A 9,139-nucleotide genomic window follows, 5' to 3' on the forward strand; every position below is an offset into this window, starting at 1 on the left:
AATTCAAATGGAAAGATCATAAAAAATAATGAAGGGAATATTATTAGTTCATGTCGACAGCTTCCGAAAGTAAATTCTGATTCAACAACAAAACATTATTTTTTTTGTGAACCTTTGCACGTGGTTGATTTAATCAATTAGATTATGCTAGGTTTAGGTTTTCTTATATAAGGCAATTTTTACGAGATTTTTTTATTTTATTTTGTTTTATCGTATTAACTTTATCTTTTATACGATTAGTATTTAATCACAACACGCGATGCATGGGAGAACTCATTTGCAAAGTGGACTACAATTTATAAAAAATAAAGTTTCGATCCAAACAATTAGGTATGAGGGAGTAAATAATAATTAAGAAATTATATTAATAAAAATGAAAACTATAAAAACAAAGTTTGTAAGGGATCAAAGACAATTTCAAAATATTGTATTAAGTTTTTAAATTTAACAAAATTTTCCGAGGTATGGCAGTGAAGGGCCTCAAAATTTATTTTGTCTCAAGCCTCAAACCGTCTTGGACCGGCACTGATTATAAAATACACTTTTCTATTGTTCTAAAGTATGTTTTTTGTGCTTCCTAGTGCTGAAATAGGTAGTTATCTAAAAAATCGAATCCACATGAATTTAATAAACTGTCATTTTCTTATTAAAACTAATACTCTAAATATCATCATATTTTGATGCTAATTGTATTGTTGTAATCATCCTCCTAAATCACTGAGTTCAACGATAATTTGTTTGTAATTTATGTCGGTACAAAATATTACCAAAATACCGAAATCCATCAATTTTTTATTTATCTATATAAAATACTAAAGATCTTTATATCAAATAAAAAAATATATATAATACTTACAATTTTTTCAAACTCTTCGTATCGATATTTTAATTAAACTAGTACTTAAGTCATCCCACGCATTGTTGCAGCAAATTCATTTTCAATTAACAAAAACAAAAATTATAAAAAAAGAAATGTAACTTTAATGTGCAGAGTAACTCCTTTGCAATTTATGTATCGAATATAGTTTACAAATGTCAACAGTCGACATATAGCACTTTGATGATTATATTATATCAAGTGGACCACGAAAATATAAAAATAAAGTTTTGATCCAAACAATTACGCATGAAAGAGGCAAGCAAAAATAAGATTTGAAAGTTTATCCTAAGGAAACTAATAAAAACATAAACTATTAAAGAAATTATATAAGAGACCAACAACATAACTTTAAAATATAGTAAGGGATCAAAATCGTAACTTATATAATATGTATATAGAACTCGATTCCTTGAAAGTATCAAAACATTAAGAGATCAAAATACATATATAGAATGATGACGATTATAGTAAAAAATCATAATTCACATATAGAACGGTAATGGTTTCACCATATTTGACAGCCCACAAAAGTATCAAAATAAAATTTCGATACTAAAACCACAGTAACCAAAGGGCTTGTAGCCCAGTGGTATCAGGTAGTGTCTTTCCTCCTTGAGGTCGAGAGTTCAAGTATCGTGTTGGACATAGGTGGAATTATGTGTTCGTTTAGAAGTAGATTATAATATTTGTATTTGCCGGTTCAAAAAAAAAAAACTAAAACCACAATAAATACCATAAAAACTTTTAACGTCTATAAATTAGGAATGGAGGGTAGGAATGTAAATAAATATCATAAAAGTTTACAATTTTTGAATAAAAAATGATATTAATAAAAATAAAAAATATAAAAACTTATATTAGGGACTAAAAATGTAACTTTTAAATATAATAAGAGATTAAAATCGTAACTTATAAAATACCAATAATTTGGATGGAATCAATCGAAAGGAAAAAAGTAAAAATATGAGATTGTGCTATGACCAAGCTAAATCTTTATTTCTAAAAGAAATTTATTTTTCATTTTATACTATATGCACAAAAATATATAAATTGATTTGTTCTAGTCATTTTGACTCCAAAAATAATAAAAGAAATAAATATTAACTTACACTTACGTACCAAACTTTGCAAATTCTACTTGCATTTCACTTGTAGTATACCTCACAATAGCTGACATAGTAACTTCTATTAAACTTCATATGCTGTCTTAGTTGTATTCTGATAAAGTTCATCTAATTACTTGTTACAAAATTACAAAGATATAATGCAAATGAACAAAAAAAAAACCTACTTACTTTTACTTTTTTTTGTTTATTATAGCATGTTAGTGTGTTATTTTTGTTTATTATAGCATGTTAGTGTGTTATCCCTTTTGTAGAAAACAAATACACATCAGACTATGACCTTGCTGTCCTCACCAGGAGCTTGACCAGTGCTCCATCCATCATAATTCCATTTTGGCAGCTTCTTGGGATCAACTACAGGTTTAGGAAGTGTCTAACAGAAGAAAATCAAAGTTAAATCGCTTAAATGATGATAAAAAAGACAGATTTAATGAAGAAAACACAAAGAAATCGACGTTTCAAACTACTTACTGTTGCTTTCCTTCGAAGATCCATACCTAATCCACCGATCGTATAAGAGATTTCAAGAAATTTAGGATGTGTTTGGATGTAATAATGTTTTTTCTTATGATGTTGAATCCAAAAAAAAAAAAAAAAAGCTTTCAAGATTATCATAGTAAGAATTGTGGAAATTACTAATTTGTGTGCTTTTTGATGGTTGACCAGAAAGTCAACCTTTCAGAGTCAAGATATACATATATCGTTTGTTAATACATATTGTAATAGAGTATGTAATAATAATATAAACAGTTAGAATACAAACTTCGTTTAATACCTTTAACATCTATTAATAATATAATAGAAAATCTATTTTGATGATAAAACATGTAAGTAAAATAAATATAAAAAAGTAACTTGATGATAAGGAATAATAAGAATATATAAAATAATCATACCAGTACTTAAAATATTGTTTTAAGTTTAGCTATTTAACAAAACTATTTGTATAAATGAAATAACATTATAATAATTTTATGTATTTATAAATTATTTAAATTGATTATCAAATAATAAGTAAAAAACAGTAACCAAGGAAAATAATGACATGATCTTTATTGAAAAAATATATAGGAAATATAAATTGTCTCGATATTAAAAATTTTGATATCTATTTTATTTTTATCTACCCTATATGTATGTACCCTACACGTATATCTTTTCATATCTTATTGGTCACCACCATCTTATCATCTCTTTATATATATATATATATATATATATATATATATATATATATATATATATATATATATATATATATATATATATATATACTAGTAAACTTATTAGGGCCGTGATAATCACGGCCCCAAAGAAACGATCAATAAGCTAGTGTTAAATGTTTCCAGAAAAACACGATTGATAGTGAAAAATATAACTTTTGATTGAATTTTTCTGTTATGGCTCCTAATAGTATAAATGGCACAAAGCTCATTGGAGTAGAAGTTGTGTTTTGTTTGAATTTGTGTTTAACAACATCTGGGATATTGATATCCAGCGTCATCTTATTAGAACCCAAATACTATCATGGCTCTCCATAATTGGCTTCAAGTTCCCTGTTATTCAGAATCCTAGAGTGTAATTTGGGTATTTTATAGAATGAAGATAAAATGTTACGGCCGGGTAGATTTTTAGATTATAGTGTCTTAATAAGTTAGGGATACATACGAGAAATGGTAATATAGGTTCGCTTATTTGTAGATTTTGTTTCTTATTTGTGCGTTGTAGTTTGAAAATCTAGCTACTTATAGCAATATACTTTAAATATTATCTTATCACGACATCGTATTTTGAAGTTTCTATTTTTTGTGTAATTTAGGTCCTTCATTTCAACTGTTTTATGTAGAAATCAAAATCGTGAGAAAAAATGATATTTTCCTTATATGTGTGTATTGGCATAATGGAAACTTTACTTTCTATTTCCATCATCAATGATTTGTTCGTTTTTGCCATTATTTAGTTCAGGGGATATTTTGTCATTTCTGATGTCCAATATTTTACATTTATACAAATATTTTGATATTCATATTTCATTTTCACTTTTTGAGTCATTTTCTTGTGTTAACCTCTTTTAATTCTAAGTGTCCAACTTTTACTTTAGGGGTATTATCGTCAATTAGCATGCTTCTTTTGCCACTTACTTCAACGTCTAGTTTTTAGCTTTGTATTTTCAATTGTTGACATTGATTGGCAATGGCATGACATTTGGTCAAGCAATAATGCTATCATCTCTTGGAACTAAAATATTTTGTGCATTGCAGCTTAATCCACCAGTATCTTTTCATTTTCTTTCAAAAATTCACCTGTATTTTTTATTTGTGGTTAGGGTTGTTAGTTATTTATCACAAAGCATATAGGCAAAATCAAGATATAGCACAAATAAAAATAAACAGCAACAAACTATATAAAATATGGGAACCACCTCAATATACTAAATATAAATAAAGATTAAATCAAAGATTTTAATTTTCTATGTTTGACTTGTCATAAATGAAACGCAACTCAAATTTACTTGTTTCTTTTTGACATTTAAAAAAATAAATTTTCATAATTTTCGTCAATTTTATCAGTATTCATCAAACCTTTAACATGAAAAGAATTGGAAGGAAAAATGAAAAGCTGAAAATAGGTAAAAGGTTAGAGTCATAATACATTAAACTTGGTTTTTGGCTTAAACTATTAAGTCATTTCGATTAGATTAGGTAAAAAAGACACAAGAATCTATACCTCGAAAACAGTCCACATTGAGTGCTTAACCCATTAAGCCCACCAAGTAAAAGACACATCAGGGGAAAAAAATTGGTCCTTGTTCTAGTAAGCATTCTCTTTGATTTGATACAAAAAAAATGGCTTCACTGAAAAGAGTTATCTTTTACATTTAAGTCCCAATCTTTTACAGATCCATCCTTATTAAAATTTAATTTTAATTTTCCAAATTGTGCAGTCATTTTTTAAGATACTTTATAAACAATGGTTGACACGATATCACTAAAAAAAGAAATGAGGGTCATTTCCACTCCTGTTCTAACTGTCTGAAAAATCAATTATTCATTTTTTTTAATATTCATTTTTTTCACTAAATTTACAATTAGAAATTAATATAAAAATCTATATGACCAAAAATTAGTTTTTTTTCCCACGTTTGATGTTTTAATCACACCATTATATACACTTTTGATTAAATTATATCTTTAGTCCCTGTGTTTTGGTGATTTGTTGGATCCGGTATAAATATAATTTTTTTTGCAAATTTAGTCATTACAAGAAAGATTTATGACAATTTTGTTCTGTGTCCAATCTGAAATGACTAATTTATCATTTACGTTGATTTTATTATATATTTATATTTATATGTCATAATTTATTTTATTAGACCCATAGCTTACCATCACCACCATCCACTAAGCTATGCGTTTAATAAAAAATATGGAAATGAAAGCAGCATGGATGACAAACTTGCACTGAAAATTTGGAAGCGGAAGCCAACATGCTTTACTTTTGCCTTTGATGTTTGATTTTGATCAACAATTTCTCCTAACGATTCCTCTGGGTTTATTTCCTTTTCTGCTCCTCCGAACTATTCATTTTGTTTGTTTTCTGAACTGCTACCTGGATTGATACCCCATGAGTGAAAAAGATAGCACATAAGTGAAACTACAAAAAAAAATCAACATTATATTATTATATACTATGTAATAGCTAAAAATGGTTTGATCAACATACATATTCTTTGGTATGTGTGTAAGTTACTTCCAAATTCCCACTGTTTATAGCTTTATAGCTGCCCACACCTACATGAGCAAGCAAGAATAAATACTCATAGGCAAAAAGTATAAACCTTCTTCATATATATCATCTTATAAAGTAAAGGCACCAAAACCTTTATTGTTTTGTCTAGTGAACATGATAAAAGAAACAGGTACCGTCCAAGAACCTATATCACAATAGAAGTATAGTCTGTTAAGATCTGTAAACAGTCAAAATTATCAAGATTCCAAAACTAAAAGCAAGTTATACAAGGAAAAAAACATATTATAATGTCAAAATGAAGTCACTCATATATGTTTGTCCATGGAATATACTTTATTCATATCAAAGTCACATCTTAGGATAGAAATTGAGTTGAAATAACCTAATGGAGTACTCATCAATAAACTTCACAACCTTTACTCACCTCTGAAGTACATCAAATCAATTTGATACAAATTAAAACAAAGCATTCAGAGTTTCTAGGCTAGGAGCAGTCACAAAGATATTCCAATAAATGTACAATCAGGTATTATCCTCTAAATTAAGATTTTTCATGTGCCACTCTTTAAACGTATTGGGATTTACGTATAACTACAAGAACACAATTCCATAATTTAAAAAATATACCCATTTCGCTTCTGGTTCACAATAATAATAGAAAATCGGTTGATTTCACCCATTACTTTCCTTCTATCGTCTCTGTTAAAGAATGGAAATTAAAAAGGAAGACAAAATGAGTACCTGTTATCGTGACATGCTTGTATCTTTGTAGCAACTTGAAACTCGATCAACAAAATCGGTTAAAGAAAAGGGACGGAAGAGAAATAAGATGAAATCATAAAAGAGCTATTAGCATCTTGAAGGACACACACAACCTAAGTCGGCTGCACTTGCTTGATAGAGCCCGACCCTGCTTTGACTCTTAGATTCTAGGGTTTCTGGGCGGGGGTTGAGAAATCGATTACTCCTAAAAACCCACATCGGCATATAAAAAATCTGAAATAGAATTAAAATAAGATAGTTTTTGAGGAATAGGAGATACAAACACGTTTCATTGAGGAAGCAGGAGGTGGCAAATGAAGTCGATGAAGCACCATGGTGGCGGGGGACATCCCATATGAGTTTGTAATTTGTGTAAGGCGGCGACCGACTTGCAATTAGACAAGATTGATGATGAGCGATTCCAAAAACTTTCCTGTTAGACTGCCTCATCGTTTTTTTGAGCACCAACTCTCTCGTAATCTTCGTAAAAAGAAAAGTGGAACCAAAATCAGATTAAAAACATCAGGAGGGCCAATCGAAACCCAAAAAATTGTAATTCCATTGATGCTCATCAGAGAATATTAGGGTAAACCAAAGAACAAATGGTTGATTACAAACCATCAAATGAAGCAGGTTGCAAGTAGCTTGCTGATAAGCCTTAATTGGAATTTTGAATGAAGATGGACGTCAAATTGTTGATTTAGGAGCTTTTGGGCGCATCAAACCAAAGAATAGGTGTTGTCAAGAGAGAAATCAGGAGACAGTGTTTAGAAGGAATTACTTTCTAAGAAAAAGGGTAGAGATAAAAGGAAAACATGAGGTGGCGATATGGGGCCGCAAAATGAAGCGGGAGGTGGAAGCAAAGGGAAACGGTGTTGGATAATTGAGCCATTGAGGTGGTGGTGTGTGGAGGAAACAGGTGAGGCCGTATAAGTTAAAGAATAAACGAAGCAAACCCACCTTTGAAGTCTTATGTGTAAGGATGAGGTAAGGATGAAGCAAGCAGGCACCAACTCTCTCGTAATCTTCGTAAAAAGAAAAGTGGAACCAAAATCAGATTAAAAACATCAGGAGGGCCAATCGAAACCCAAAAAATTGTAATTCCATTGATGCTCATCAGAGAATATTAGGGTAAACCAAAGAACAAATGGTTGATTACAAACCATCAAATGAAGCAGGTTGCAAGTAGCTTGCTGATAAGCCTTAATTGGAATTTTGAATGAAGATGGACGTCAAATTGTTGATTTAGGAGCTTTTGGGCGCATCAAACCAAAGAATAGGTGTTGTCAAGAGAGAAATCAGGAGACAGTGTTTAGAAGGAATTACTTTCTAAGAAAAAGGGTAGAGATAAAAGGAAAACATGAGGTGGCGATATGGGGCCGCAAAATGAAGCGGGAGGTGGAAGCAAAGGGAAACGGTGTTGGATAATTGAGCCATTGAGGTGGTGGTGTGTGGAGGAAACAGGTGAGGCCGTATAAGTTAAAGAATAAACGAAGCAAACCCACCTTTGAAGTCTTATGTGTAAGCATGAGGTAAGGATGAAGCAAGCAGGCACCAACTCTCTCGTAATCTTCGTAAAAAGAAAAGTGGAACCAAAATCAGATTAAAAACATCAGGAGGGCCAATCGAAACCCAAAAAATTGTAATTCCATTGATGCTCATCAGAGAATATTAGGGTAAACCAAAGAACAAATGGTTGATTACAAACCATCAAATGAAGCAGGTTGCAAGTAGCTTGCTGATAAGCCTTAATTAGAATTTTGAATGAAGATGGACGTCAAATTGTTGATTTAGGAGCTTTTGGGCGCATCAAACCAAAGAATAGGTGTTGTCAAGAGAGAAATCAGGAGACAGTGTTTAGAAGGAATTACTTTCTAAGAAAAAGGGTAGAGATAAAAGGAAAACATGAGGTGGCGATATGGGGCCGCAAAATGAAGCGGGAGGTGGAAGCAAAGGGAAACGGTGTTGGATAATTGAGCCATTGAGGTGGTGGTGTGTGGAGGAAACAGGTGAGGTCGTATAAGTTAAAGAATAAACGAAGCAAACCCACCTTTGAAGTCTTATGTGTAAGCATGAGGTAAGGATGAAGCAAGCAGGCACCAACTCTCTCGTAATCTTCGTAAAAAGAAAAGTGGAACCAAAATCAGATTAAAAACATCAGGAGGGCCAATCGAAACCCAAAAAATTGTAATTCCATTGATGCTCATCAGAGAATATTAGGGTAAACCAAAGAACAAATGGTTGATTACAAACCATCAAATGAAGCAGGTTGCAAGTAGCTTGCTGATAAGCCTTAATTGGAATTTTGAATGAAGATGGATGTCAAATTGTTGATTTAGGAGCTTTTGGGCGCATCAAACCAAAGAATAGGTGTTGTCAAGAGAGAAATCAGGAGACAGTGTTTAGAAGGAATTACTTTCTAAGAAAAAGGGTAGAGATAAAAGGAAAACATGAGGTGGCGATATGGGGCCTTAAAATGAAGCGGGAGGTGGAAGCAAAGGGAAACGGTGTTGGACAATTGAGCCATTGAGGTGGTGGTGTGTGGAGGAAACAGGTGAGGCCGTATAAGTTAAAGAATAAACGAAGCAAACCCACCTTTGAAGTCTTATGTGTAAGCATGAGG

The 9,139-nt window shown here is 31.1% G+C and overlaps 1 long non-coding RNA gene across 3 annotated transcripts; it reads right to left on the reverse strand.

The window, feature by feature from the left end:
- Positions 1–5,131: 5,131 nt before the first annotated feature.
- Positions 5,132–7,398, reverse strand: LOC145116840 (uncharacterized). Of its 3 annotated transcripts, none has more exons than XR_013712328.1 (5): positions 7,135–7,398; positions 6,496–6,996; positions 5,885–5,938; positions 5,728–5,795; positions 5,132–5,613 (listed from the first exon to the last, which is right to left on the reverse strand). It is a non-coding gene; the product is annotated as an uncharacterized LOC145116840 (long non-coding RNA). The 3 variants fall into 3 exon arrangements; XR_013712329.1 differs by having other exon boundaries at positions 6,496–6,721; positions 6,801–7,398; XR_013712327.1 differs by having other exon boundaries at positions 6,496–7,398.
- Positions 7,399–9,139: the final 1,741 nt, after the last annotated feature.

This window comes from Lactuca virosa, chromosome 5, assembly GCF_052849685.1.
Source record: "Lactuca virosa cultivar CGN04683 chromosome 5, Lactuca_virosa_CGN04683_v6, whole genome shotgun sequence".
Taxonomy (NCBI): Eukaryota; Viridiplantae; Streptophyta; class Magnoliopsida; order Asterales; family Asteraceae; genus Lactuca; species Lactuca virosa.